The sequence below is a fragment of the Lactuca saligna genome, chromosome 5 (genome assembly GCF_052625555.1).
Source record: "Lactuca saligna cultivar CGN05327 chromosome 5, ASM5262555v1, whole genome shotgun sequence".
NCBI classification, from domain to species: Eukaryota; Viridiplantae; Streptophyta; class Magnoliopsida; order Asterales; family Asteraceae; genus Lactuca; species Lactuca saligna.
In genome coordinates this window covers 240511161-240520432 of record NC_136421.1, presented here as the reverse complement: position 1 = coordinate 240520432, position 9272 = coordinate 240511161, and positions in this window count along the sequence as shown.

Here is a 9272-nt window from a genome sequence, read left to right as displayed (position 1 = left end):
ACCAAGAAGGTAACCAATACACCTCAAGAGATGTGGACAGGGAATGTTCCCTCGTTAGCACACATCAAGGTTTGGGGTTGCGAGGCTTTCGTGATGCGCGAGACTCATGACAAGCTCAAACCTCGGAGTGAGCAGTGTATTTTGATCGGCTACGCACAGAAATCCTTTGGTTATTTCTTCTACAGACCGAGTGACAATGGTGTCTTTGTTGCGAGGAGAGGAGTCTTTTGTGAGAGAGAGTTCATAAGCCAAGGAAATAGTGGGAGGCAGATTGACCTTGAAGAGCTTCAAGAGTCAAGTGGTGAGGGAACCTCAAACACTAGCGATCAATCTCAGGAGGAAACTCCTGTTGAGCCGACTGACGAATCTGTACCTATGAGGCGTTCCACAAGAGTTAGGAATACACCTGAGTTTTATGGTTTCCATATTACTACATAAGGTGATACATTTATCAGTGATAGCACATTGGTAAATTTGGTTGAGCCTAACAGTTACAAGGAAGCCATGGCAGGCCTTGAGTCTGCAAAGCGGAAAGAGGCTATGGACAACGAGATTCAGTCGATGTATGACAATCAAGTTTGGAACTTGGTTAACAATGTACCGGGTCGTAAGATAGTCGGGGTGCAAATAGATCTTCAAGAAGAAGACCGACATGGATGGGAAAGTACACACTTATAAATCACGACTGGTTGCGAAGGGATTTACTCAAACTCCGGGAGTTGAATATGATGAGACCTTCTCACCAGTAACGAAGATTAAGTCTATTAGGGTTATGCTAGCCATTGTTGCATTTCATGATTATGAAATATGACAAATGGATGTCAAAACAGCTTTCCTTAATGGAAAGTTAGTTGAGGATGTTTACAAGAGTCAGCCAGAGGGTTTTGTCGATGCTAAGTATCCTAATAGAGTGTGTAAGCTTGAGAAATCCATTTATGGATTGAAACAAGCATCTCGCAGATGGAATCTTTGTTTCGATGAGTAAGTCAAAGAGTTTGGTTTTTTGAGAAGTAAGGATGAGTCATGTGTATATATGTCAGAGCTAGTGGAAGTATATTTAGCTTCTTGGTACTATATGTGGATGACATACTACTCATAGGAAACAACATCCCAACCTTGCAGGAGGTAAAATCCTGGCTTGGGAAGTGTTTTGTTATGAAGGACCTTGGAGAAGCTGCCTATATCCTAGGGATAAGGATATTAAGAGACAGGAGTAATGTCACACCCCCGAACCAGACGGCGGAAACGTATGGGGGCTTTGGTGACTTCATTTTTGTAGTATCAGCACAAAGTATATAATTGAAACATAACATCATCATCATCACACATGTAATATTACAACATTCACTGTTTACATCAAGTATTGTATTTCAATATTACATGCCAAAATAGTCACAGTATGATGAAACAAAATAGAACAAAATATCCATGAAATCTTTCTGTTCAACCTGTTCAACGGTTTCCTAAGAATACAACTTAATTTAAAAGGTCAACATAAAAATGTTGGTGAGTTCATACGCATGTTTGAGAAAATGATTTGTATTACTTGGTAAACACCAGAAAATTCGATATTTCTGAAATACAGTTTGAAAATTTTGAAATCTTTTCGTGTCCAATTTTGTATTAATGCATGTGTGTTAATGTTTGTGAGAGTATAAAGAAAGTAATCCCAAACAACCCGATGTTGCTTGCTTATGAGAATGTTGGAAATCTCAACGCCCAAGTTTGAGTACCAGCACGAGTATAATATTTTGTTATCTACAAGAGATGGTTTCCAAATGTAAAGAGAATGAACTCCAGACAACCCGATGTTGTCTGCGTAAGAGAATGTTGGAATCTCAATGCCCAAGTTTGAGTACCAGCGCGAGTATGTTACCGTGTTATCCACAAAAGAGGGTTTCCCTGTAAATTTTACAACATTAATTCCTCTAAGTGAGTTGTTATAACCATACTTGATAATGACAATTTCGCCTTTCTTGATGTCTGGTAGATGCCGACTTGTTTAAGGTACAACTTTGTCACCCTAGACTGGCCTAGTCTAATTGTAGTGAATAGCTCTGGTGTGGGTCGTCACCCCCTTATAGATCTATACACAAACTCACGCTCTCACTCCGGGAGACTCTAGTTTTAACTACAGGCTACGTTTGTACATCATTTGGTACCAAATGAAACATATCACTAGATCCTTAATCGAGTTTACGTGAAAGATAAAACATATGAGGTATATTCCAGACCCAATAAACATATAAGTGGACAACTAAGACCCATTAAACATGTATATTATTTCCAGGCTTAAAAGGAATGAGAATATAAATCTCGGGCCCAATATATATGTAACAGGACAACTAAGGCCCATTTAACATGTATATTATTGCCAGACCCAATAAGCATATAAGAAGTTTCTCAGGCCCAATATACATGTAAGTGGACCACCAAGACCCATTAAGCATGTAAATTAATTCCAAACCCAATAAAGGTAAGAATGATGTAATTTATCCGTTGTTGGTTACGTTAATCGTATAAGCTTCGTTGATTACCAAATTGACATGAAAACCGACTTTTTGTAAAAAGACTTTTTTTTTTGTCCTAAAACCGACAATTTACAATTGTGGCACATTTTTGGTAAAAATGATAATTTAGGTCCTTCGGGGACAAAAATTTGTATTTGAGGCTAGTTTTAATAAAAATAATATTTTCAACTCCGCTTTGTCAAATCTATTATTTTTGGACTGGATTTTATGAAAATATGCATTCTTGGCCCATTTATAAATAATTTTATCTTTTTGGCCCAAGTTCTAACAAATTCACATTTTTAGTATTTCTTAGCAAAAAATTATATTTTTGGCACAACTATGTTTAAAATGACACATAAGCCCACAAAATCCCTAAATGTTACAATTTTCGCCCATGGCCGTGAGAAGCCCAAATAAAGCCTAATTGTGAAAAAATTTACATTTTTAGTCATTGTAGGGTCCTAAATACAATAAATATCCATGTTTATCAAATTTATGAACCCCTAAAAACCGTTAGTTACATAAAAATACCCATTTTGGTAATTTTGTCGCTTTAGGCCCTCTTATGCAATTTTCTTAGTTTTAAGTAACTTTTATGTATTTTGAAACCATTTATTTGCATGATAAGTTAAAATCAGTGTTATGTTCTACAAATAGCATCATATTTTAGTAGAACTTCAAGTTCATGGAGTTTATGACACATAATCACATATATATCATGAAAAACACACAAAATCATGCATACACACATATATGATACATCTACACAAAACAACTTGCATTCTCCCCCATAACATAGTAAAAACCGAAAATAGGGGTATGAACTCACTTTGCTTTGGAGATTTTGGTTTTGGAAAAAGATTGAAGAGGTTTTTCGCTTTAATAAGCTTCCTCGAAGATATTTTCGAGATCTATGAAGTTCTAAGAGCATGGATCATGAAATGAAATGTTAAGGAGTGAAGATTATCATAATAGGAAGTTAAACACTTTGATGAGAGAATAACTTACCAAAATGATGATCTTTGATGAAGAGTTCTTGAAGAACATACACACACTCACACAAAATTTTAGATAGATAGAGGGTGGGAGAATGTTGAAGGTTGAGAGGAAATGAGATGGATTTGAAATGGTGAAAGAGGATGAATAGGGAGAGAGTGGTCGAGAGGTAGAGAGAGGTGGGAGGATGGAGATTTAACTTATGAAGAGAGTGATAAGAAGCTTGTTTTGATACATGCAAATTTTGCATGGATATCAACTAGGCAATTATGAGGTGTAACGCTCTATTTCACCCTAATTTTGTTTTTTTTATTGTGGGCCGAGAATGAGAGGGAAAGAGAAGAGAATGGCCCAAAGGTAGTTCTCGGCTCATTGGACCCTTCTTGAGGTGTAACGCCTTTTTCTTGACCATGTTCGAAATTGTGAGGCCCATATTGAAGGTTCTCGGCTCATTGGACCCTTCTTGAGGGTTCATGGCCCAAAGGTGGTAAAGGGATGGGGTTTACAGCCCAATTAAAATAAAAAGATGGGTTTATGACCCATCATCGTCCAATAGGGTGGTTCACGGCCCATCATGGCCTATGATACAAAGTGAGTTGTGTTAGGCCCAACATGGCCCAAATGCTATGGTTTGACGAATGTGGGTCCAATTAGAATCCAAATGGGGTTCATTGGCCCAAAATCATCAAATGAAAGGTTTACGGACCCATTAGGCCCAATAAGAGGCTCCTGGTCCATCCTGAGGTGAACCAGGTTATTAGGGTTTCAAACACACAATTAAGTATCTGAGTCGTATTAAATTAGGTTTTGGACTTCACTCAGGAGTTTTGATTCAAATGGAGGTTTTTTTTATTGAGTATAGAACATGATATCCCCTAAGATTACAAGTTTTACAAGAGTTGATGTTTACATGAAAACATAATTTCCTAGATAAAAATGCTACTTGTGACAAGTAAGAGACTAATTAGACTTAGTCAAAGCACCTACTTGGACAAGATGTTGAAGAGGTTCAACATGGAGAATTCCAAGAAAGGTGACTAACTGATCCAGCACAATGCCAGACTGAGTAAGACTCGGAGTCTGAGTACAGAGGTTGAGATAGCTGAGCTGATTCGATTACCATATGCTTACGTTGTTGGCTCGATCATGTATGTTATGAATTGTACTCGCCGCGATTCAGCCTTTGCTTTGAGCATGGTCAACAAATATCAGGGAAACCCTTGTAAGGCTCACTGGACTGTGGTAAAAAATATTCTCAAGTACCTACGAAGGACTAAGGATTGGGTTCTTATCCTCGATGGGAGTGGTGACTTAAGAGTGACAGGGTATAGTGACGCCAGCTTTCATACCGACAGAGATAATTTCCGTTCTCAGTCGAGGTTTGTATTTACCCCGAATGGAGAAGTAGTAACTTGGAAAAATTCCAAGTAGGAGACCGTAGCTGATTCAACGTACGAATCAGAGTACATAGCAGCGAGCGAAGCGGCGAAGGAGGCGATATGGCTGAAGAACTTCATTGGAGACCTTGGAGTTGTACCAGCTATAAAGGAGCCAATGGAGATTTTATGTGACAGTAACAGTGTGGTTGCCTTAGCCAAGGAACCAAGAGAGCATGGCAGATCAAGGCACGTTGACAGAAAATATCACTTCATAAGACATAAGATAGAAGAAGGACTCCTCGTAGCAAAGAGGGTATCGTCAGAAGAAAACCCGGTAGATCGCCTCATGAAATGACTAAATAGGGTTAAGCATTTGCAGCATGCGAGGAGCATCGGGCTGAACGATGATATTAGTTTTAATAATTAGATAGTTATTTCTGAAACTTGTAATAGATCAAATGTAATTGACATTTGATGATTAAATAAAATTTGTTGTTTATTTATGAGTAAAGCTACTATCTTGTGTCATTTATTTACTATTATTTCAATTTGCATGTTTTGACTTCCAGATAAAAAGATTATTCAAACTGTCCACAATCGATCATACTTTGGAAGTAGCTATTCAATCAAGATTGTCATGAATTTCGCTTGTAGATTGTCTGAAATGGTTAGACATTGCTATGCCATTCATGTTGCTCATAAGTTCTGAGTATTGGATTAACACGCTCACTTGTATCACTTCATGGAATTTATCTCGAGTGATCGTGAGACGATAATTTCGTATAAGTCTTCAAACCAAGAGACATGAGTTGTTGACTGTGAGTTGGTTATGCATTGATAGTACGAAAACGCATCAGTAAATTGATGTTATAAAACATATTGTTGTGTATGATTTGGCGAATAGTTAGTACAAGCATATGAATCTAAGTTTATCTGTTCCTTTTAGTCCTTAGAGGACTCAAAACAATATCTTGGGCCCCTTGATGATTTTGCTTTGACTTATGTGTCGGGCCCAATCAGAACTCAATTGATGTGTTCGATTAAGTTCTATGTCAAGCAAATCAAGAATCGGGAAACAAATTGTTGGATAATAAGTATCACGTTATTCCATGTACTTGTCCGGCTGATATCTTGAGAACAGAGGATTATATGATCACTTGTCTAAAATGGCGCATTGTAGTTCAACAGGTTTTAAGAGCTACAATTGCTTTGTCGGATCCTGAAGTATTACTTGCAATTATAGTTATTAGACATATCCAAGTGAGAGACTGTTGGATAAGGTGTCTAAGTCCACAACTATATCTGGTATGTACTTGACTTGATTTAGCATGGTCCATTTGGGTTGCACTTCACCGGAACAATTTGGACTTTGAGAAGAGGATATGTATGATTTATTAATATATTATTAATTATAATATATTTATATGAAATCATATTATTTGATTGGTATTGATCAATAATCAATTTGGAATTAATTTTGTGGTAAAAAGAGACTAATTAAATATATAGGGATTGATTGTGTAAATCATTCATTCTTATAATGTGGGCTAATGATCCATGATTCCTTATATTGGGCTTAACCCATGTGGTGACCCATGGTTTCTCTATGGAGGTTAAAACCCATGGATCATGATGAATGTGGAAAGTCATGAGTTACATGGTGTTACCCTAATGTGCACACTATATAAGAAGCCCTTTGGTTCAAGAAAATGGCACCTAGAATACACACAAAGGAGTGGCCGATTTTGTGAGCTTTAGATTTCTCTTCCAAGTTTCCAAAGTGTTAGTGGTGATTTGTGATTCCACTTGAGGCATTCACATTATTAGTGCTAAGCTCTTAAATCTCCATGCAATAAGCCACAGCAAAAGGTATGTTTCCTATTTTTTTTTATTTACAATGTATCAAAGTTTTGTATACTAGTTAGGGTAATACCTTGGAAACTTCAAGTTTGCATGTATAATAGTGAAAACATAGATCCAAGGTATTTAGGGTTGCATGAACACCTTAGGAGTGTTAGAATGCTCAAAACCCTTCAGAATTTTGTAACACCCAAATACAGGTATGGCTTGAAACCCTCAAAGAATTTACATTTTTACATAATTGATTCTTTAAGTACGATGGGCGTACTCAAGTGTATGCTTAGCGTACTATGTATGGATGGTCGCCAAGGAGTTAGACGTACGTTAGGTGTACCAGAAGTACGTCGGGCATACGTGTTGGGGGTGCAAACCCTAATTTGCATACTTGTGATCTTTTTAAATGCCCTTAAATCACTTGAGCCTCACCCTCATCAGCTATCTTCACCTTCAAACGTTCCTGGAAGCCCTAATATCCTTTGTGAGTGTATTTTGAGCCTTAAGAGTGAAATTGTGGTCCTTTTAGTGTTCATCCAAGAATAAGGAAGTGGTCAAGGATGCTTGGAATGTCATTTTATGACCTTGAGGAGCTCCTAGAGGTAAAAAGATTGGATATTTCCACTTAAATATCTAGATATAGCTAGGGTTTTCTAGCTTTGTCCCTTTTGTTGATTTTAGACCTCCATTTGTGAGTTTAGCAACTCCAAAAGATGGGAATGACAGATCTGAGGTCCCTTGGTCATTTGGTATCATAAAAATGGAGTCTTGGTGGGTGTTTTGACCTCATCCATGGGTTAAGAACCTTGAAAAGGTATTAATGGTGGTGTTGGGTGCATATATGGCATGCAAAGGCATAAAGTTGCCAACTTTAAGCCTTAGGACGTCTTAACAAGCCTAGATATGACTTTTGACGTAAAGGAATCGAGTATTAAGCACTAAATGGAGAAAGTGCTTAATTTGGTAGTATGTTGGGTGTAACCTAGTGTACGATGTGCGTAAGTCCCAACCCCATTACGTTGCGTTTACCATGGTGGTATGTTGAGTGTACACAGCTCATATGGGTCGGATCTATTTTGGGATTTTGAATTGTTGGGCCCCATTTTGTTATTAGGCTTGGTTGCATTTTGGGAGTTATGAGCCATTTTATCTGTTTTGGGCCACTGATATATTGATTGGGCCTTATTGGGCCAAATAGGCCCATTAATGATTTTGGACATGGAATTTGGGCCCATTAGCAAGGATTGGAAGGATTTAGGGTTTGGGGGCTTCCTTTTGATTAAGTAAAGTTCTAAAATTGGTTAATATTATTTTTCAGTATAGGAGGTTACGGATTGTTAGGAGATCAGCTTCGCATTCGACAGTCAAGGTGAGTCTTCTCACCATACCTAAGGCACCAAAGCTGGATCATTATGTGTTTATGGTATATGTGTAGTCATTCTGTGATTTGATATGTTATGTGATTGTGTGTCATTGCATGGAAGACCCCAGGGGGAGCCTGTGGCACTGGATATAATACCATGTGGGATAGCCCATGGCATTCCTAGGTAAAGACCATGTGGGGTAGCCCATGGCATTGGATGTAAGACCATGTGGGATAGCCCATGGTATTCCTAGTTAAAGACCATGTGGGGTAGCCCATGGCATTGGATGCAAGACCATGTAGGGTAGCCCATGGCATTCTTACAGGTTTTATGTATGCATGGCTTATGTGATATATGTAGCTTTATTAGCTAGCAGGGTATGTGTATGTGGATTATGTGTGCCGTGTGCACTCTATCTCTCTTTCATTGATATGTTTTGGGGACACTCTTATGATTATAAAAAGTTATAATGAATGTTGATTTGGAAACAATTATGTTGGGATTACATGGTTAATGCGAATGTGTTTTATTAGATAAAAACGAAAAATTTCTTAGTAAAATTCGGGTCGTTACAAATTCACAAGGAACATACCTACACAATTGAAAATATAAGTAGCATAAATAAACTAACATAAATATAAGGAATACATACTAGTTACAATATCTGGAGCTACACAGGCCTCATCTGCTATCAACTGAAAGGCTTTACCCCAAGCCCTCGGTGCCTCGGCCTTCCCCTGACGGCCATCAGTGATAAGCAGTGTCGTTGGGGAGGGAGTCTGAACTTTCCTGGATGCAAGTTGTGGACAATCAGCCATCACATGACCCGTCTAATCGATTCTAAAATAAATTTGAAATCCCTTAGGGCATTCCCTAGCCAAATGTCCCTCCTTGCCACATAGGTAGCAAGTCGAACCGGGCCGACATGGTCCCTCGTGAACCTTGCAGCACTTCCCGCAAGCAATGTTTTAAAACCTGGGTTTTTGGTTGACTTGGTATGATGACCGGTTCATGGTTCAACCGGTTGAACCGCCGGGTCAACCAGGTTTATGGTCTTTTTCTATTTTTATATATTTTTACATTCATGCATAATTCATAAACATATTAAACCAATAATTTAATGTCCACAAAGTTTAAATATTTAAAAACATTGAAGAAACCGCAAA